This window comes from Eschscholzia californica, unplaced genomic scaffold (genome assembly GCF_041429995.1).
Source record: "Eschscholzia californica isolate CP2 unplaced genomic scaffold, dmEscCali1.0.p SCAF_5, whole genome shotgun sequence".
Lineage (NCBI taxonomy): Eukaryota > Viridiplantae > Streptophyta > Magnoliopsida > Ranunculales > Papaveraceae > Eschscholzia > Eschscholzia californica.
This window is the reverse complement of record NW_028238472.1, coordinates 8,271,635-8,295,038: the sequence shown is the minus strand read 5'-3', so window position 1 is coordinate 8,295,038 and position 23,404 is coordinate 8,271,635. Positions and strand designations below refer to the sequence as shown.

The 23,404-nt window shown below is 35.8% G+C and overlaps 1 long non-coding RNA gene across 1 annotated transcript in view; it reads right to left on the bottom strand.

The window, feature by feature from the left end:
* The window catches only part of LOC147536782 (uncharacterized), a 65,824-nt gene extending 49,183 nt beyond the window's left edge, over positions 1 to 16,641 (bottom strand). The window contains exons 1-2 of the long non-coding RNA XR_015225301.1: positions 16,412 to 16,641; positions 15,968 to 16,307 (exon numbers count right to left, since the gene is read on the bottom strand). This is a non-coding gene — a long non-coding RNA (uncharacterized LOC147536782). The remainder of the gene's footprint in view (positions 1 to 15,967; positions 16,308 to 16,411) is intronic.
* Between the last annotated feature and the right edge of the window lie 6,763 nt (positions 16,642 to 23,404).

Sequence of the window (23,404 nt, the reverse complement as noted above, 5' to 3'; positions counted from 1 at the left end):
TTTTACACACCCGTAACAATACCAAACGTTAGGGTGTATGCCTTCGGGATACAACGACTTTCCTTTCTGAATTTTAAGATGGTACTTCTATATTCTGAAAGCGGACGAACCTTCGTAACTATTATGAGCTCTTGGACTAATGCGGATGATCTTCTAGAACATCTCCATTTCTTGAGGTTTGGGATCTTCTAGGTTCCCTAGACAAGGGTAATGTTTTTGGTCAAAGTAATCATGTTTTGACCAAGTTGATCTCATCCTTTGACCAGTAAGACTCTCTCCAAGCAGAGGCGGAGCCAGGAATTGGTTGAGGGACGGGCTGAAATCTGAAGTACATATAGCCATTCAAATTTAAATTTTCGAGTTTATAATTAACTGAATAAGGTCCCAAACGAAAATATGATCTATATAATATTAGAATAACTATTATATATATATATATATATATATATATATATATATGTATATCGGCAAAATAAGTACCATATATCTATCCATATATGATAGATACGTACACCAAAAAAAGGCAAAAAATATAAAAAAAAAAAAAAAAATCGTCGACACCACGACTTCAATATATACCAAAAAGCAGTATAAAACTATTCTAAGTTGTAGCCTTCGGTTCTTTAAGCGGTTAAAATCATCTATTTTAGGTATTAGTTTTATTCTACGAAGTACGAACTCTAAAGAAGAAGTGAAGAAGTTTAGGTATTAGTTTCTATAGTGCTCAATTAGGGGTTTTGGAATCCACACACCACTATTCCAACAACTTAGGTTTTAGTTTCAACTAGGTATAACCCGTGCGAAAGGCACGGACACTCGTGTGTTTGCATTTTGCGTGTTACAAAAAATTAAATCTGCGAAACAAATTTGATCTATGGACAAAGTCGTTGTAGTAAAAGTCGTAATGTCAGAGGTATTATTACCGCAAGGCATAAGTGGTGAGTCTCATGTTATCAAAACTAATGACTTAACACATACATAATTTAAATAGATTGGTGAAAATCCGAGAGCAAAGTAGACAATAATCAAGATTCATAAAGAAGAAACCTATTTCTAACCAGACTCAGTGCTAGACATGAAATTAGTTGAAAAAAAATTCAAATTCATTTTCGAACGACTTAATAAAGACAAGTGTAGAAAAAAATATCGGAAAGTGAACTAAGCACACTATTACATTCATTGATTGAAGAATTTGGTAGTGAACAAAAAGTTATTACGTGGCCATCGTAGAATCCAATTAAATTTAAATAATAACCAAACAACAAAACATTCTAGTTATGATATCCTTGGTTCGTCATCCCACTTCTCCTGTCTCCGACTTTCTCTATTTAAGTGATCATTTCCACTTCTCCGCTTCAACTACTTAAGTTGAAAATCCTAAATAAGTTGATAACTATTTTGTTTTAGAGCTTAGACTGCTTGACAGTTTTCATGCCTGAACAAACTAATAAAATTCGTACAGAAATAGTTTTTATACAACCCGACTGGTTTCTTTATGTAAGATCACAATACTTCATCTTTAGGGATCATTCTCTCATTCGATTCACCTATGAACTGTCTCCCTCATTATTTGTCCCATATGAGAACAACTTCATTAGAAACAATGTATTTCTTTTCAAAATGGTAGTAAAATGACCGCAATTCACTTACATATGTTATCTTTTACCTATTCACATGAGCACTACAAATAATCACAGTTCATCCTGTGTCCTAGATCTTATCGTCAAGTAAAGACACATTGATATGTTGGTTCCACGACTACATTCTCCCATGAACATCAACTGAGAAAATTTACTGCATCTTATACACAAACACAGAGTTAGTGGAGTAAAATCAATCAAGTCAATATTCTCTTTGTAACGGGGGTTTACGGAATAAACAAATACTTTATGACCTTTAAACTACAAATTCTCGCTAGCTATTAAGACGGAATAACATACCACAACTCCAAATTTGACCAAAGATTGTTAAGCTTTTCATGGCCATACATGCATGTAAACCAAAGATTCTACAAATACACAAAGAAAATAAAGGTGAGATCAATATTATTAGAGTATATATTCTAATTTTCCATTGAACTCTCCAATCATATTTCCATGTGGACTCCATGCTAGGAGATTGACATTGACCGGCTTTTCAACATAACAAACTTCACAACATATGAAAATCAACACTAATTTTTTAAAAATGAACATGAACAACTTGCCACGACAATTGACCAATTAGTAATATCATACTAATATGAAGAGTAAACGATGAGGCGATTGAATTTTATAGAGAGGTTGTCTAATTGGAATCTCCATCTAGTAGATTTTGGAGAAGAAGAATAATGACGGAAACTTTAACCTCTATTGGAGAAAATTGATCTTTGGGGAAGATTTGGCAGAAAAAATATTTGTTGAAGAATGGATGCAGATGATTGGAAAACTTTTGGGGATAAATAGATTTGTTAGAGCAGTTTTATTTTAGGGTGATGAAAAGTTTGCAATGTTAGAAGTAATGGGGTTACCCCACCAATTCTCATTAAAGAACCGTTATGTTTAGAAAGGAAGTAATGTAGGTATTAAATGGTGTTTGAGCTGCTTCACCAAATCACCAATTCTCATAATCAAGCCTTTGATTCATCCATTCCTGTGTAGATTAAAAAACGGAAGGGAACTAAACCATCCAGATTAATCGGGTTGTTTACACTCTTCCATTGAGTGGGTGAACGAACTTCATTTTTTTGAGGTAGGTAGTAGATCTAGCGGCCTAGATTTAGAGAAAAACACAACGAACGATCGGATTTGTCTTTTGATTTGTCCCAGTCAGCAAAAAACTTTGTGTTTTATATAATAGACTAGATATGACCCGTGCCTTCGGCACGGAATGCTTAATTGAGCGCATTTTGTGTACAAGATGATTAAGATATTATTTAACATAATTTTGATACAAATGCCTTACGGAATCTACTTAACAATTGTCCTTCGTTAGTTGAAGTATTAATTTAATTTTGGGTTACATAATAAGAATAATAACAATAACGCGAGAATTTTTTACATAAAAACTTGTTACAAAAAGATTTGAGAAGTCTCAAAAAGAAGTGTGTTGAAATAACTACAATAAAACTTCGTTATTGTAGTTGAACTAAAGAAATAAGATTGTTCAGGCAATAATACTCACTTTCTTGTTATAAGTACATGTTGAAATAGCTACATTTCATTAACCGTCGCTAAATACTGAAAACGGAAGGTCTACCAAATTTGTCACCGATTGGCCTTAGGACTTTAGTACATTACGACCGTATGCTTTATTATGTTTTGAGTCTAATGGAACTCGCAACTAATTAACTTTCACAATGATAAACTTATTCTGTTATGATTTACTTGCAATTGCAAAAAATAATAATACATCTGCTTGTTATCTATTTTACCAAAACAAATAAAGTATCTAATTTTTCAAAAAAATAAAGCAGAAAAAAAAATAAACCAACCGATCCCGGATGACAACGTCAAAGAACAAAATTGGATGAAAAACATTGTCTCTATCTTATTGAATTAAAAGTGTAGAGAAACTACTCTATATTAGTAGATGATAATAATCATTCATTTGTAGTTAAGAAAGATAAGAAAACTACAACAGGACAAATGAAAAAGTGAAATGGTGAAAAATATGAATCCGTTGAACAGACCTAAAGAAACAAAAGTTATTAAAAATACAAACTTTGGATAGAAGCGAGATAATGTAGCCATAAAATGATTAAAGTTCCAACAACAATCTCTAACACTACTGCTAAAGTTCAGTTTATGTTCGGCCCAATAAGATAAAATGAATAATATAAATGAGTTTTTCTAACAGTTTTGCACAAAAGAACAAATTTGTGGAGTAAAATGTTTACGGTACATGCTAGCGTTGCTCCGTTGGGTATTGTAACGGAGAGGGGCTCTATGTGACATAGTGAATAACTATGAAATTCATATGTTCGGATGCTCAACGGGCAACAAGCAGACATTGGTTGGCAAACGTCCAAACTGGTTAACAGAATTCGCCATCTGGAAGGAAACTTCAGAAAGATTATATACTCCCATGTCTATAGGGAAGGTAATACCAGAGCGGATCAGCTGGCAAAATGGAGTCGGCTGCATGGAGGAAACTGGACCTGGCTTGCTCGATCAGATCTCCCGGTCGAATTACAGTCTTTGTTTGTGTAGTCCTTTTTTTTGCTTCTTCTCAACAAAAAAAAAAAAAAAAAAAAAAAGTCTTCGTTTCAGGATGAATAGGTTTATTTTTTCAACAAAAAAAAGAGATGAATAGGTTCATTATGTATCAAACAGTCAGTCATGAAAGAAGCATTTCACATGTGTTTTACACACGTAACATGTCATAATCATGAACGATATATATGTAGTTTGCTATGTCATAATCAAAATTGATACTACTCAAAATAATGAAGAAAATAAACCTATTAGTAATCAAAATAAATGTACATAATCATCACGAAACGAACTTCAACCATCCTAGCTAGCTCAAGATGTAATGTGTTTCACCGTTGAATGACCGATGACGTCTAATCTACCAAATTGTCATTCAACTTGCTTCTAAGCTGCAGTGAAAAAAGAGCCAATGTTTCACACAACTTTCAACTGAGGTGTAATACATTAATATGAAACTCAATATTCGTGTTGATGAAATAAATATTTGGAATATACCATGGTCCTTCATAATTACTTGGTCTAAATCAGGACTATAGGGTTTGGATCCTCAGTCACATTTTTGTAATCTTTCTTCTTTATAAACATTGGTAATGACTTATAGTTCCCGATACCCACTATTTCCTCTTGTCGCCCACACAATCCAAATGAAAGGTTCATTGATTTAGTTATCTTCAAAGTAGATTTCAATGCATTTCCTAACGAAGTTTTCAAGAACAGTGCCCAGATCTAAATCTTCTTGCAACAAAATCAAGCGTTGTCTAGTTTACCCAACTGAACTATGAATTCAGGAAATTACAAGCAAGTGTAAGCTCAGAAACCGATTGTTTCTTCCCATTATTAGAAAGGTCTTCACTGGAAAAAATTGAAAGTTCATCTAGCGTTGAATGACCTATTAACGAAAACAATAATATAAGAGAAATACCCAAATCCTCATATCTAAAACTGAAAAAGGATGCATTGTTTTAAAACTAATTTGATTGGTGATAAATCAAAATGCTTTCTGATATTAGAAACAATTTTTCTTTTGAAAGTTGACTACCAGGGTAAATCCGAGTAAGATTTCAAATAAAATTACAATGGATATGCTTTCGACTGAATGATTCCTTAGTATTTGCTACTACTTTCTAGCAAATGGGATCTGTTCCAACTACCATAGCTGCAATGAACGTTAAAGATGAATCTACCATTAGAAACAATTACCAACCAAAATAACAATCACTTAGCGTTACTTCGGGAAAGTCGAGCCGACAAATTTTAGCAATAAAGTCGAAGCCTCTTTTGTTCATCGAACAACAATAGTAATACTGGATCTGAGCATAGAACGATCTGATGTTTGGGACACATTACATGGAGATCAAAACCAATTGATAAGTCCGAAGGCTCAAGGATAGGAAGGAATGGGACAACCCAAGACTCTCTCATGATTTTTAGATATAAGCTAAACTGGAGTAGCAAGCCATATAAAAAACCCTCCAGGCCTAAGAATCTTGTTCTACTCCAGTCAACATGAAATCACAATAGATCAAGAAATTTCCCTATTTGGCTATGATAAAGCCACAATGAATCCTCACATAAAGTAGAAGTAGAGATGGAGAAATCTGACCCAGTATTTGCATGCTAATAAACCTGCATCAAGCGCAGGGAATTAAATCATAAATATTTCAAAAAACGTTCATTTCTTTTTTGAAGAAATCGAATCCGAACCCAAAATAGATTATCTAACAAACAGTTAGGGGACTCCAAATTGACAACTCTAATTTAAATGGAGAAAAAATATTCCGTCAATTTAAAAAGTTATGGAAACCCAAAATAGATGGAAAAATATTATACCTGAAAAATGGGTGGTGACAAAGGTCATCTTTCTCTGATTGTGATTATCATTATCTATAGATACCTGCAAAAATCAATCTTACATTAAATAAAATAAATTTCAGACTGATTAAATCATACCATGTGAGAGCACAAAATTTAGATCTGGAAGGTGCCTGGTAAGATGAAGATGAAAGATGGAGAAGGGTTTTTTGAAGATAGAAAGAGAGTAACTATATAGTACTAATATAATTTATAATTACGTATAATAAAATTAAAGATGAAACATAAAACGCCTAATTAGAGGATTGATGAGAGTGAAAATCTGAAGATGGAGAAGAGAGAGAGACAGAGAAAAAACTGAAGATGGAGAAGGGAGAGAGCCAGAGAAGAGCGATTGGATTTGGGGGAATGAAGCAAGATGAAAAAGTTACAATCTACACCATTGAAATGATTTAATTGCTTAGATTTTACAACGTGATTAGCAATTCATTACTAATAAAACACCATTATTCACATCATTAGCAGTTTCATCAACAAAAATCACAATTTAATATTCATTAACTCTGAAATTTGATTTGGAGTCTAGTAGATGGATCTAAAGGTTGATATTGATGCTAATTTGAGACGGACTGCTAGATTTGACTCTAATGTTTGTCCCAGTCAGCACTTTTCAACCTGTTTTATTATATAGATGTTATAATTTGTAACTTATAAGACCATCAACACACCATTATTCCAATCAATTTTAGGTATTAGTTTTGTACTCAATTAGGGATTTTGGAATCCACAATTTCACATATATGTTTTTTCTTCTATTAAATATAAAGAAGAAGTGAAGAAGTTTAGGTATTAGTTTTTATAGTACTCAATTAGGGATTTTGGAATCCAAACACCATTATTCCAACAATTTAGGTTTTAGTTTCAATGTTATAGTACTTTATAACTTATAAGACAATCAACACACCATTATTCCAACCATTTCCAATCAATTTTAGGTATTAGTTTTGTACTCTATTAGGGATTTTGGAATCCATAATTTCACATCTAAGTAGTGTGTTTTTTCTTCTATGAACTATAAAGAAGAAGTGAAGAAGTTTATAGTCATTAATCAACTAGTTCCACTTTCACTCTTTTATAATTTTATAATTTCAAAATAGGGTTTGAAAAGATTATAAAAATTATGGACTTACTTGTTGAGTGATGGTCTAAGAGAATAGAAGAAGGATAATAACTTCATTTGTAGCCCCCTATTCTAGATTGAACAACACTCCAAGTCTCCCAAGCCAAGAACAAAGAAGATTTCTAGTAGCAATGAAAAGAGTAAGGGAACCAAGAAGAAAGAGTGTAAAGGAGGCTAAAGAGAATTATGTTTTTTAAGATTATAAAAATTATGGACTTACTTGTTGAGTGATGGTCTAAGAGAATAGAAGAAGGATAATAACTTCATTTGTAGCCCCCTATTCTAGATTGAACAACACTCCAAGTCTCCCAAGCCAAGAACAAAGAAGATTTCTAGTAGCAATGAAAAGAGTAAGGGAACCAAGAAGAAAGAGTGTAAAGGAGGCTAAAGAGAATTATGTTTTTTAAGAGCCGGGCTGGGTTACAGGGAGTGTTGGGTTGGGTTACTAAATACTAGGGTTTATGTGGAAAATGTTAGGGTCACACCCGGGCTGCAGCCCGGGTGAGCCCACTAACACCTCCGCCCCTGTCTCTAAGGCTCCAATATTCCCTAGAGTGAGCTAATCAACTTTGCAAAAAGAAACTTGCCAAGTGACGAGGTAAATTTTCTTTCGAATGTACATGAATATAAAAACTACCAAACGCTTATCTAAAGCATAAGTACACAACCATTCTAGTATGATAGTCTTCGTCTTAACTCTTTTTTTCATTATCTAGACCTGATTCGTTTGATTTATTAATTTTAGTTAAAAAATTTATCATAAACTAAATGAAAACAAAACTCCTATCTGAAACATGATCCTGAAAAAATAATGATTATAGTAAATTTATACTTAGTTAAAGGATTTTTGAGTTTAAGGTCCAAAAATAGGGGGGTAATTAGTCATATATCCACTCCTAAATCAATAAATAAAATAAAACCAAAATAAACCGAAAATGTAAAATAAGTCCAAAAATTCACTATTTGGTGGGCCCCATGCATCAATCCTTTAATTTTCTCTCAATTTTGCCCTTTCATAAATATTTTTTAACCATTGGTAAACCAAAGGTTTATAATGGTTGAGTTAATACAATTATTCTTTCTATAAATTTTATGCAAGAATATTTATGGTGGATATTTAATGTTAATCTTTATTTTCAAAACTTATATTTTTCTAAAGTAACCTACCAAATCAATTGATATTTACCTAAAACTAGTTTCTCTCTCCCAAACACGAGTTTCTCTTTCTGTAACTATATGTTCTTTGAATTCAAGAAAATATATTATTTCCAAAACTGATATTTGTCTAAATTAACCTACCAATTCAATGAATATTTACCTAAAACGAGATGCTCTCTCCCAAAAATGATTTTATCTCTCTGTAACTCTATGTTCTTTGAACTTCAAGAAAGTATGAATTTGTGATTTGTTTTTTATCTCTACCTCGATCCAATTAAACATCTACAAATTCTTTTGTGAGGTTAAAAAGCAAACTATTTTGTTAGCATCTTACTGATTCTACTAGCATATTTTACATTCTACTAGCATCTGATGAATGAATTGGACAAAGTAGTTTAAAAAGCAAATACTATTTAGCTAGCATCTTATTGATTCTAATAGCAATTTTTATATTCTATTAGCATCGGTTGAATAAATTTGAATACAGTAGTTTAAAAAGCAAAAATATTTTGCTACCATCTTATGAATTTGTTACAATAGGTTAACAAATACTTTTTAGTAATTTTATGAAAGAATATTTATGATGGATATTTAATGTTAATTTTTATTTCCAAAACTTATATTTTTCTAAAGTAACCTACCAAATCAATGGATATTTACCTAAAACTAGTTCTCTCTCTCCCAAACACGAGTTGCTTTCTGTAACTATATGTTCTTTGAATTCAAGAAAATATATTATTTCCAAAAGGCCGCGGCTTTGGGGAATAAAGAAAATTCTCCGGGGAATAAATTCTCGAGGGAATCCAGATTTTTTTGAAAATTCTCCGGGGAATAAATTTTTATGAGGAATACAGAATACAATTTTTTGAAAGTTCTCCTCCATCTCATCTGTTCTCTCTGCCACTTCATCTTCTCGACACCTCATCATCTTCTCCGGCGAAAGTCGCCGGCCGGCGACCTTCAAACATTAAAAATAACTTTTTTTTTTTTTAATTTTCTCTCTCCTTTCTTTCCCTCTAAATTTTTTTCTCTCTCTCTCTAGAACCGGTCGCAAGAAGGGTTAGGGAGATCCAGTAGTTCTGATCATCGTAGAGGTGTTTTTCTTATACAGATTCATTAAGAAGAGGAAATGACAACACGACAAATCGTTCCACAGAGTCAAAGAGGTAAATTTTCTTCATGTTTTCAATCAAAACCCTAAAACCCATCATTATGTTTCTTTGATGATCTTTATTTCTTGTTTATGTTGATTTTGTTTGGTGGGTGTTTCTTTGTTGAAGAACTTATTTATCTTTTTTTTTTCCTTTTAATCTTTTAGATTCTTCACTGAATATCAACCCTTCCAGTTTTTTATCGATCTTGATCTACTTACCCGAGTTCTTTCTTCTATGAAATCTCCATTTGTTTCATTGTTCTTGGGTATTTAGTTTGATTATTTCACAAACAGAGATCTTGATTTCCCCTTTTCATATTAGGGTTAATTTGGTCTCTTAAAGTGTATTGATATCTTACTTATCTTTGATTGAATGATCTCTTTTGGGTCCTTTTCGATTTTGCATCTTGGGGGTTTAAGATCATGATAGAAATTCTTATCTGGGTTTTGATGGAACATTTCAGATGCTGTAGCACCTAGTATAGCCAAGCCAAAAGCTAGGGCACAAGGAGCTCAAAGAAAGAACAGAACAGCCCTTGGAGATATTGGGAATTTAGTCACTATTCCTGGCGTAGTAGACGGGAAACAAGTACCGATTAATCGACCCATCACGAGGGGTTTTTGTGCACAATTACTTGCCAATGCACAAGCTAATGGAGCAGAGAATCACAAGGTAAAAACTTGAATAATCCCAAACAAAAAAACAACAACTTTTTTTCCCCTAAATTTCTTCTGATCAAATTCATTTTGTTGCCTTCTTCTAACAGAAACAAGTTCCTGTAATTGCTGATGGAGCTGTTGTTGCAAAAAGAGTACCAAAGGCAGTAGTACCCAAGAAGGTTACAGTTGTAGCCAAATCGAAACCAGAGATAATCGAAATCAGCCCCGACAAGGAAGAAGAAGAGATTAGAAATGAGAAACCCAAAAGCCATAGATTAACAAGGAAGAAAGTTCAGAACAGACCAAAAGCCATGGATCTGTTCTAGAGAGAGAGAGAAAAGAAAAAAAATAGAGAGAGAGGAGAGAGAAAATAAAAAAAAAGTTTTTTATTTTTATGTTTGAAGATCGCCGGCCAGAAAATTGGCCGGCGGCGACTTTCGCGGAGAAGATGATGAGGTGTCGAAAAGATGAAGTGGTAGAGAGAGGTGATGAGATGGATGAGCCTTTTTTTATAGCATCTTCTAAAATTAGAAGCCCCTTAGCAATAAAAAGAAACATAAAAAGTCAATCTTATTTGATTAGTTTTAAGAAAAGTCTTTATTCCCCGGAGAATTTTCTTTATTCCCCAAAGCCGCGACCTTCCCAAAACTGATATTTGTCTAAATTAACATACCAATTCAACCAATATTTACCTAAAACGAGATGCTCTCTCCCAAAAATGATTTTCTCTCTTTGTAACTCTATGTTCTTTGAACTTCAAGAAAGTATGAATTTGTGATTTGCTTTTTATCTCTACCTCGATCCAATTAAACATCTATAAATTCTTTTGTGAGGTTAAAAAACAAACTATTTTGCTAGCATCTTACTGATTCTACTAGCATATTTTAAATTATACTAGCATCTGATGAATGAATTTGATAAAGTAGTTTAAAAAGCAAATACTATTTAGCTAGCATATTATTGATTCAAATAGCAACTTTTACATTCTATTAGCATCGGTTGAATAAATTTGAATACAGTAGTTTAAAAAGCAAAAATATTTTGCTAGCATCTTATGAATTTGTTACAATAGGTTAACAAATACTTTTTAGTAATCAAAATATATTATGTGAAATTGTTTTTGTTACATTTTCAGTATTTTACTAGCATTTTCTTGATTCTGTTACCATCTGATATGAATTTATTACAATAGGTTGATTCTAATAAAATTTTATGCTGGTAGAATCTTATCGAGTCTAACAACATTTTTAACATTTTATTTTAACGTTTTTTTTTTCTTACTCTTCACTACTGTAGATGATGAATGAAACCATCAATCGATTCTCTCTCTCTCCCACTCGATGCTTTCACCTTTTTTCACTCGGTTTAATTTGGGCGTTGATGATGAATGAAGTCAAAACTTAGTTCATATATTAGAAAGTGACGATGCTCTCTCTCTCTCTCTCTCTCTCTCTCTTCGGTTTGCTTTTGCCCAATTCTAATAGAAATATAAAAGAAAGTATTCTGCTAAACGGTAAAGGCAACTATTTTTCCGAAAGGAAAGTTTGTTTTTGAGGAAATCATTTAATGAATCTCTAAATATTATGGTATATATTATTTTAGGTTATTTTTTTTAACTTAGGATAGGTTAGGCCGTAAAAGATAATGAGAGGATAGACATGTAATTTACTTTGAATGGATTTATTTTCTATTTCAGATTATCTTTGGTCTCTAGACTCATTGATCATGCGATTTTGGACTTAAAACACATCCCCCGTTAGTTAAAATAATACTTAAACCAATTAAAATGATTCTAAACTTGTTCATTCTCTAATTAATAAGCTTTTAAAAGTTTAAAATCACCATGCACATAAAACTAAAGTTTGATTAGTTACTAATATCAGTCAAATTGTACTTAAACCCCATAAATCACACCTTAAAGTCCCTTTCCCTTTAATACCAAATCAGTTTGGGACCACATAACATTACCATGAACCAACTTTTGATATAAGCTTTTCTAAATGCTTTATTTTACTCCTCATAAAAAAAAATGCTTTATTTTACTTAGGGCCATAAGAAGGAATCAAACAAGACAAAAAGGTTGATGATATGCACAATCATATTAGTTGAAAATTTGGGTCGTTGGCTCGTTGCTATCTAGAGAGCAGTTCCTACTACAAAGAATGATAATATTGAATCCCCTCTTTGCTAAATTTGAAGTTACTGTCATACTGTGCAGTAGCTTCTATATTTAAGGAGGGACCCAAAATTTAAAATCAGTCAAAAATAATTTTAAATTACGGAATTTGAACTTCTACACAGTATAAATATATAGTACTCACTACCTAAAATTTGAAAGTATTTAATTTTTTTTGTATTATATGTACTAAAATTTTAGTATTTATAAAGAAACCAAAAATAAGCCTGGTCATATCCACCACCACCATCCTCAACAAAAAAAAAAAAACACCACCACCACCACCACCACCACCACCACCACCACATGACACACATTGGGTTTTTTTTTTTGTTGAGAGACACACATTGGGTTGGTAAAAGCTGAAACAAATTAAGGTGTAAAAATGGAAGGATGACTTCAAGGAAACAGTGAAGGTAGAGAGAGATGGAGTTGAAACAAACCAGATGAGCTCGAATCTCAAACAAATTAAAGAAGAATAACAAGAAGCTAGGAAGAAGGAAAGTTAAAGGGAAGAATATAGCTGTAAAGGAGACAAATAAATGAACAGTAAATCTTTAATTTTGGACTAAGACTTGACCATCTCTTGACCAAGAAGACTCTTTCCTTGTGGTGATCCACCACCACCCTTCTTCCATGGTCTCTCAAAAGTGAGAATATTATCTACATGCGCCCCCTTTCTCTTACTTTCTCACTCCCTTACAAAGATTTTGTAGGAAAACGCTATTTGGCCGGACATTTTTTTTTTCTTTGGAAGTCGACTACGATCTACGTATGTCGTCACATTTGGCACTTGATACATCATAGATGTGATAAGCTCGATAACCGCCCACTAAAACACTAACAGAACCGGGCCTATAGCCCAACAAGACATGGCCTAAAGTCCCACAACATTATTTACACCCTAATAACCCCAATTCAAATAACCAAAGGTCCACCTTCTCTGGGATTCAAATCTGGGACCTCCAGGAATTTCTGGAGTTTATGTCAACACCTTGAAACCACTTGGGCTACCAACTGTTGACATTCTTAACCCGGACCAAGTACCACCTTTGAAGATTGTAAGGGTTGTTTTCAGATAAAATCTTACATTTCCAAATCAAAGCAATTTTGAGTAAAACGCTGTGTGCAAATATCTCAAAGTAATAAAGAATGAAACCCCGAGAAACACCTTACACAAAAGCAACACATATGCCTCTTTTACAAATCTGACAGATATAGCAGGAATAGGATGTATAGCTCATAACTTACAAAGCCAATTCATCAATGCTCTAGCCGAACCGATTAGAGGAAGAAACTCGGAAGAATGTGAAGCAAAAGCATTCCTACGAGGTCTTACATGGGCAACTGAGGTTCATCTAGAGTATAATCATGTCGAAAGCGATAATAAAAACCTCATTGAACATCTAAAGAACCCAAACAAAATCATTCAACGGAACATGAAGACACACATGAAGAAAGCTCTACATCAGGCCGCAATGTTAAAGAATATCATCTTCACCTTTACGCTTAGGGAAGCCAATGGCAAAACAGGTAAATTAGCCAAATGGGTGAGGCGGTGTAAGAAGAGTCAAGTTTGGGATACCCAACCATATTTTTTGTAATTTCTTGTTGTTTCAGTTCTTTTTTCCTTTCCCAGACCTTGTAGACCAAAACCTTTACGCTTTCTTTATACGCCCGAAACCGCGGCCAACCAAAAAAGGTTATCTAAAGAAATGTCTAACCAGTCAAAATGATCGGCTTATGCTATTTGAGTCAAAATACATATTGATATTATTGAGAAAGAATCTAAAAGCACCCAACCATACCCATAACTTTAATTACTTATATATGCTAAAGGTCCAGTCTAAAAATCTGGATTAGTTGTTCATATCTATGTGGAGTCTCTTTTGACTCGTTTTTGCACCTAACTTGTAGAGGGAAGAAAAAATATTTAGGGTTATTTCCCTAATGGCCCCCTACTTTGTGACCAGCTCCCGCCTAAGGGAAACGAGTCAAAAATATTTAGGGTTATTTCCCTAATGCCCCCCTACTTTGACTCGTTTTTGCACCAAATTTCCGGCCGGCGACCTTCAAATAAAAAACAATCTAATATTCCCTCTCCTCTCTCTAAAACTCCGGCGAAGGGGTTCCCCTTCGCCGGAGCTAGGTCTGCTCACGAAATAAAAAAAATTTTCTAGAGAGAGAGAGGAGAGAGTAAATTAGATTTTTTTTTTATTGTCGCCGGCCGGAAATAAGGTCGGCCGGCGACTCCTGCCGGAGAAGATGATGATGTGGCGAGGTGAGATGATGTGGTAGAGAGAGAAATGAGATAGAAGAGATAGAGTAATGATGCACCCGAAAAGGTTACACACCCAAGCGGAGGTATCAAGTAGTAATCCGGCAAAGCCGGAGTCGATCCAAGGATAGGTTGGTAGTTTGGATAACGAAGGGTCTTATCCCTCGGTTTAGATGTCAAATACTAACTTAGACTAAAAAGGAAAGAACAAGATAAAAGTGGGAGGTTTATGATTGAGTAAGCAACAAGAAGAGAATAAAACAAGTAAAACTAAACTAAACAACAAAGTAAATGGGCGAGAGAGATTCGAGAGAAGAGTCGGAGAAACAAGAGTCGGGAGACGGTAAGAGTTGATTCGGGTAAAAGTTAATTGAGACGAATACATCGATCCACAAGATCGACAATGACAAATACTATGTATCTATTCACATGAAGGTGTAATTGACTTCACCCACATTGACAATCCTAAGCATCATGTGTCTAACTGAGCATAACCGATCAAACGTCACTAAGCATCGACTATCAAATTTACACACACCATCTAATGAATTGAGAATGAACAAGTATGACACTAATAAGCATAATACGTCAAACTAAGTATAATCGATCAAACGTCACTAAGCATCGATTATCAAACTAAGTACGCATTATCGAACTTCATGTCAATTAGACGATTAAGATCGAGGCTTCTAGTTTATAAAACTAGACGAAGACAATTAAACTCACATGTAAACAAATAATAAGCCAATCATCACATTCAAATCATGCTTCAAGAGTATCCGAATACGAGAGTTCATGTATCGAAATCTGGGAATCCATAATGATAAATCTACAACTATGCATTGTCCGACTTAATGTGTCAAATACAAGCGATGTTCGACTCCTAAGGTGATGTCTATAAGTACTACGTATATTCGGAAATTATACTTAGTCAAATAAACGTCCTAAATCGGTTAATCCCGAGTCATATCAAATGAACATCAATTCATAATCAAAACATCAAATCATATTAAACATAATCACAAATTCATCACATTTCATCTCATATAATCGACACACTTGATTTAGCTAACATGGTGAATAAGTAATAAATGAAAAGAAATGATAAGAGAAATCCCCCTTTTTCGATGTGGCTCGAGGCTAGGTTCGTCGAGAAAAATGAGTCTCTAATTGTAGTCGATCTCCCCGTAGCGATTTTCTGGATTTCCCTTTAAAAATGCAATTTGGGTGTCCCCGAGTAAAAATCAGATTTCCCCATAGCACTCATCATCATCTTCTCCATCTCAAGAACATCCACCATTAAAGCTTCATCAAGCTTTCTCTCTCTAAAGATTTTTCACCCAAAATCAAATCAAACTACATGGGAAGATAGATCAAGACATGGGGAGCAAAAGCCCTAAGATTTCGGATCAAGAAGGTTGCCGGAAGACTCATAAAAATCCGGCCAAAGTATGAAGAAATCCGGCCAAAAATCAAGATCCGGCCAAATGAGTGATGTCCGAGCCTTGTGCGCGCCTGCAGATGCGTCCCGGAGCATGGGAATCTTCCCGTGGACGCGTCCTTGCTGCTGTGGAAGCTTCCCGTGGACGCGTCCTTGCTCCGGTCGCTGCTGCAGGTCGCTCCGGTAGCTGTTGCAGGTCGCGGCTGCTGCTGCTGAGGACGCGTCCCGTGGAGGCTGCTCTTCGCGTCCCGTGCTGCTTAAAGCTTCTGTTCCGTGCTTGATGCTGCCGCGACCCGTGCTCTAATGGCTTCCCGAGCAGCCCGAGCTGCTCTATGCAGCCCGAGCTGCTGCCGGCCAAGCTTGGCCGGCCTTGAGCTTGGCCGGCCTTGCTTGGCCGGCACTCCTCCTTCTCCTTCCTCTCTTTTTCTCTCTCTCAAGCTCCTCTTAACTCTCTAAAGAACACTCACAAACCCTAGCCTCTTGCCCCTTACTCTCTCCCTCTTACTTGGTTGTTCAATGATAGAATAAAGAAGAAGATGAATAGTGTCTTTGACTCAAACCCTAGACTTAGTCAACCTTGACTTTGACTCAAACTTGGGTCCATTGGGTGCCTCCAAAACCTCTTCCTTCTTTCATCTTCTTTGGGCTTGGGTTTTATTCCTTCATATCTAGGCTCTTGGGTTTTAGACTTAGGCTTTAATCTACACTTGGAAATCAAGGGGGGTGCCTTCATAGAATCTTTGTTTTAAGACCGAACCTCGACTTCTTTCTTTCACAACTTCCCCGTCCGAACTCGGAATGGACTTCTGTTTTCACCGTTGGACTCGTCTTTGACTCTTCTTGTCATTTGATTTGGTTGAAGTCTTTTTCTCTCGTTTTCGGCACATGAAATGATAGTGACAATTCGTTCCCTTTATTCCGGTTTACACGCTTAACTCCAAAATAAGTACCTAACATGAAAAACACATAAAATATTATTGATAATACTCGAAAATGACTAATTAGTCTAAGTTAGGCTCTCAAAATGTGACATTTTCATGTCACATCAAGTAACGGTGTTATAACGGAAGGGGGCCATATCGGTATTTCTCGTAAAGTGGGGGGCCAGGCGGGAAGCTGGTCACAAAGTAGGGGTCATTAGGAAAATAACCCAAATATTTAAAGTAGCTATTAATTTTTTTTTAAAGGAAAAGTACCTATTAATTAGGTTTTCTTTTTTTGATGAAATACCTATTAATTAGGTTGACATGTAAGACACAACCATCAAGAATTTAACCAGTTTTTCTCTTAATCAAATCCAACGGCTACTAAGTGTTGGTCTCTTCATGAAGTTCCCCCCCCCCCCCCCCCCCCCCCCCCCTCAACTGCTACGATTTAATGTTCGGTATTTGATAGAATATATATGTTCTAACAGTCTAAGTAGATAGAGGTTGTTTTTTTTTTTTTTGTTGAACTAGCTTTCAACTATCTACATCTATATAGTAGATGTAGGTTGTTAATAATAATAAAAGTTGTTGGGTAGCTCAATGTACGAAGAGCCACGTTACCACTGTAGTGCTGGCGGGTTCGAGTCCAACCATCAACATTTTTATCTTCCTTCTGCTGGAAGGAGGAAACAAACATATTCTTGGCAGATTGGTAAAATCTCAAGGCAAAATCGAGGGGTATACTAGGGTCAAGAGTTCAATTCCCAAAATCCTTCTTTGCGATTGATTAGTTTGGATTTTTAGGGTTTCTAAAATAGATCAAATTTTCCTAGTCGATTTTCTTCATCATTATCGAGTTGAGGCATTTTGCACTATTATAAAATATGCCACTTCAAGAACTGAATGCACGTTTCACTAAATCGACCACAGAGTTGCTTTTGTGCATTGCTTCTTTAAGTCCATTTAATTCATTCTCTCTTTTTCACAAGAACAAATTGATGCGTCTTGCTGAATTCTATCCAAATGATTTCAATTCATTTGACGTCATGTGACTTGGTGATCAACTTGAAAATTACATTGTTGATGTGCGTTTGAATAACGACTTCTCCCATTTAGATGGAATCGGTGACCCTGCTAAAAAAATGTTAGAGATCACCGGAAGTTATGAAGTATATAAATTAGTCTATTTGCTTTTGACTTTGGCAATGGTGTTACCTGTGGCAACTGCTATGGTTGAGAGATCATTTTTAACAATAAACAACATTAAAAGTCAATTGGGCAATCGGATGCACGGTCTGATATGCCTTGGTGCATCACAGTTGCGTCCTAGACGCTTCTGTGCACGGACAACACAGACATCCTGCTTTGGATGCCTTCTAGACGCGTCCTAGACGCATCTGGATGCTCCAGACGCGTCCTAGGTTCGTCTGGAAGCTTCCAGTTTATTTGCTTGAAAATTACATTGTTGATGTGCGTTTGAAAAACGACTTCTCCCATTTAGATGGAATCGGTAACCTTGCTAAAAAAATGTTAGAGATCACGGGAAGTTATGAAGTATATAAATTAGTCTATTTGCTTTTGACTTTGGTAATGGTGTTACTTGTGGCAACTACTATGGTTGAGAGATCATTTTCAACAATAAACAACATTAAAAGTCAATTGCGAAATTGGATGCTCGGTCTGATATGCCTTGGTGCATCACAGTCGCGTCCTAGACGCTTCTGTGCACGGACATCACAAACATCCTGCTTTGGATGCCTTCTAGACGCGTCCAGATGCGTCCTAGACGCATCTGGATGCTCCAGACGCATCCTAGGTTCGTCTGGAAGCTTCCAGTCGCATCCCAGATGCGTCCGGTTGCTCTAGCCGCATCCTAGATGCGTCTGGACTCATGTCCAAGGTTTCGGTCCTAGACCGAGACCAACCAGGAATCCCTAGGTCGCGTTCGAGACGCGTCTGTCTTGGACTCCTAGTCTGTCTCGGACGGGGATATCCCAGACACGTCCTGGACGTGCTGGGACATCCGAGACCCGAGAGTCTCGGACTCCTAGTCCGTGTTGGACTGGAATATCCCAGACGCGTCTTTCACACGCTGGGATGTCCGAGACCCTGCTGTCTCGGTCTCCTAGTCCAGTCCAGACTAGGAATCCCGGTCCTTCACGGACTGGGATTTTTAGTCCGTGTCCCACCCGGTCTCGTACTCCTAGTCCGAGACGTGCTGGTGGGGCCCGGACGCGTCCTGGTCGGTCCGACCAGCCGGGTTTCCAAATTTTTTGGAAACCCTAGTGTTTCAACATGTACTTTTCTATTTTTCTTCATCCAAGCTGCTGTTAGGTACTATTTTTGACAAATTCGTCACCCTAACTTCATGTTTTTGATGATTTTTATCAAAATACTTAAAACCTAAAGCTAGTTTATGAAAACCCTTTTCAAAAAACCAAGTTTTACGTGTTTTAGGTCATCGAATCACATCCAAAAACCTAATTGATTCTTAATCAAAATATGTTTAAATCTCCATTCAAACATCATTAACACCATTATCTAGTCATTCAAGTTTGAACCTAATTCGTCTAGTCAAAGATAGTTCATGCAAACGGCTCGTGATGCCACTGAAGGAGTATGTGTGTATCTAATACAACTAATTGTCTAGTGTTGTTAGCAGAATCTCAAACATCTATATGTTTAACACTAGGTTTCCAGGATCTATACATGAACATATCAATGAACTAGAATAGAAAGATGATTACCTCTAATCGCTTTCCCACGAACTAAATCCCGACCAGTATTCGGAGGATAAGAGCTCCAATTGTAGCTCCTCTACTTGAGACACCGAGATTATGACTTGAACTCCCTCCTTCGAGTCAGCTAGGACCTTCTTGAAGGTTGAGATGAAGAACTCCTTCTTCTTGACTAGGTAATAGAGAAAACTCCTTTTCTCTCTTTCAGACAGCTCTCTTTCTCTCTCTCTGAGAAGAACTTACTTGTTTGTGTGTCCCCTTGATTTTCCACACACACACACTAGTTTATCTTTAGGTTTGTCTAATTAGGTCCTTATATAGAAATCCCTAGAAAAGGTGTTTTACCCAAACTAGGATTACTAAAGCCTAATTAACAGATATTTTCCCAAAATACCCTTTTAGGGTTTTCCTTGTGTGGCCGACCAACATAGCCCTTTTAGGGCTTCCTTGGCCGGCCCACTTACGGCCTAACCGGCCATGTCATGGCCGGCCCCTTGCTTTGGTCGGCCATCACATGGACGACCCACCTAAAGCCTTTCTAGGCTTCTCTTTCGGGCCCGGATGTGTTTATCTCTTATTCGGACTCCTCCGAACTAATTGGACTTACCAATAATGGATCCAATCCATCTATTTGCCATTTTTTTTCTAGTCAAGTCTCTCCGTTCATATCATTACTCTTGTGTGTAACCCTTGTAGGATCTGGTCTATGTTAGCCGCAGATTACCGAAGTTATCCAACGATCGTAAGCGACTTCTAGCTAAGCATTACGATCCCTAATTCGACCGGACTAATGATCTTCCGAGTAAGATCATCATGATTCTATTCGCCAACTCGTACGCATTGCCATCTTGGTCGAAGGACATTCCTCTGAAGGATACCATTCCTTCTGACCGAGGGAATATATCCTTCAGTTTCCCACTTGTACTTAGAACAAGTGCAATGCTCGATTCCCATGTCTTTTCGTATCTCATCTGATATGTCATATTTATCAGACTCTATTGATCCCGAGAACAAACTTCCAAAAACAAATAATTAACTCTTAATTCATTTGAGCACGATCATGCATTTCAGTTGTTTCTCATCAAGTGTCCTTGAGACACTTTATCCTGATTTTACTCAGGAAGACATATTTCATTCTTGTACTCCCACTCAATCTTATGCTATCCTGTCTCCCCTAGTAATACGCCTTTATAACCTCTTTTTACGGCTGACGTTTGATGGTACCAAAGTTCGACATTCCTTACATAAATTGAGTGACTACTCATGTTTTGAGGAATCTCTCCGATTTGCTTAAATGAGAGTTATGACATTTCATAAGTTCAACTTCTTGAAGTACTCTCATTTTGACGAGTTTCCAGTGTATCATCTATACACCCATGAAGTTGACTTTGAATACTCTTATTCTCGTAGCCCAAGAAATAGCGCTATCTTGTCAATCACTCATGCTAGTCTTCTTAAGTCATTGTTGTCCAACCAATGACCTGGACCAGGGACAATATAATGGTGTGCTTCCATGTTCACTTAGTACGGTCTCTTTCATTAGATCACGTAGCTAATAAACCTACCTGGAACACTCCATTATTTCGGACTGTCTTTTGAATTCTAAACCACAATTTAGATGACGAAATAAACTGAGTTTATTTCGGATAACAAGAGTTTGTAAAATTTGAGCACCCGCGTAAACTCCTTTACGTTCTCAATTTTACAAGACTTTTAGGATTCTTTACCTTGATCTTAATTCCTTAGATCCGTACATATTCCATGTTCGTTCTGAGGTGACAGTTTAGCTTCGTTTTCACTTGGCTTATTATTATCGCGCTCTAGAACACCTTCGTAAGCCTTTATTATAATATCAGCCTCTTAAACTGAAATTAGTACTTCCTAAGTTCTAATTTTACTTTCTTATCTAGTAGAGTTATCAACGATTCCCAGCATGAAAACTCATTTTCATCTGTTTGTCCCCCCTAAAAGATTCTTATCTTTATTTTCCAAAGATTGCTTTTATGACTTTCTCCAATCTTTGATTTCAGAGACTTAATCCTGGATGCTCCAAGCATTCTAGGTTGTCCTTTGACATGTATGGGTGACGACATCTTTTATACTCCAAGTATTTCTCAGATGTTGCGGGTAAACAACAATCATCCTCATGATTGTTCTTATGTTTTCAACATAAGTGTTTCTCTCATGTTTGCTTTTGCTCATCAGAATTCCCAAATTCCGAGTCTCGCTTGGCAATTTTTCATGTGAGATGGGTAGAATCTTTCTCTAAGAGTTTTCTATTCAGAACTCTTCAAAACTCCTTTTGAACGAGTCTTATCTTCTCTTTGATCTATCTTTATAGATTTGCCGCCCAAATTAATTTACCCTCGTCTTTTGTCCTATTGAGTCAGTTCTCTAACTGTTTTTGACATTTCCTAATGTCTTCCTAACCCCAATATGTTTCCTGCATACAGGACTTTGAAACGAACTTGTTTCACTCCCACTTACCTTCTTGTCGAACAAGACTTGACCATTCTTACTCTTATCTCTTTACACTCCCAGTCTAATTTCAGATTGGTTCTGCTATAGTCTCTTTGAATCTTCCCAAGATTCATTTGGGGTTTTGAGCAAATCCGATAAACTTTCTTAACTCCTTAAGAAGTTTCTAGGCGATTGATCCCTTATTCCCACCAAGGCGATATCCCTAATAAGGCGAGTAACTCTTGCTCCATTTTGTTGCTCTAATCGAATTCAATTCGAATATTTTCCTCCCACTAGTCTTCTTTGAAAGACTCTTCTTTTCAATTAAGACACCATCGAGAGCAACAATCTCATTGTGTTTCGATGATTTGTGAGAAAACCCATATGCCTAACATGTTTTTAGACTTTGAATAAAAGAGAACTCCTTCTAAAATCCATACCTGTATGGACTCATTTATTCACTATAGCTTATTCCAGGTTTTAGTGGGTTGACAGTTTGTATTAGACCTCTATGTTTTGGAAGATTAATGACTTCAAGACATATGATCTCATCATATTCTTTAGTCAAATTGATCCTTTAGATTTTAGTTTCTAAAACTTTTCAAAATCTAGTTCTTAGTTTATTATAGTCACATTAATCACAGTTTCATGTCTAACATGAGTTTCTACGATTAATTGACCTTTGTTTTGTCATAAGAGATCTTGTCAAATTTGTTTGTCTCAACCATGATTAACTATCGTTTGAGAGATACGCGATCAAACAACTTTAACTTCATTCATGTTACTTCAAATTTATTTGACCAGATTAGAATAACTAAGTTGGATCGTTTGGTATAATTATTTAAAAGTTAAATAGGCTCTTTTAAGAATATCATAAAATACCAAATACTTTATTTACTTCCATAATCTCATTATAGAGTCAATGTTCGAAAAAGAAAAAGAAAACTTTAAACTAATTAAAGTAAAGCCTATGGAGTCAATGATCTTTCTTGAGCTTCTCTAGCAACTCTTGCTTATTTATTTTTTGACAGGTTCATCTCCCTTTCAATAAATACTCAGCTTCCACTTGCTCCTGTCATTCACAATGAAAAGAGCTTTTAGGTATCCCGTACCTTAAGGAATTAGTATTTAATTGAATTAACTTTTAATAATTTTTACCTTATTTGGAGCTTCCAGTTCCGTTGTTTAATTCTTCCAAGTATCGCGGGCAATCTCCTATCCGGATATGA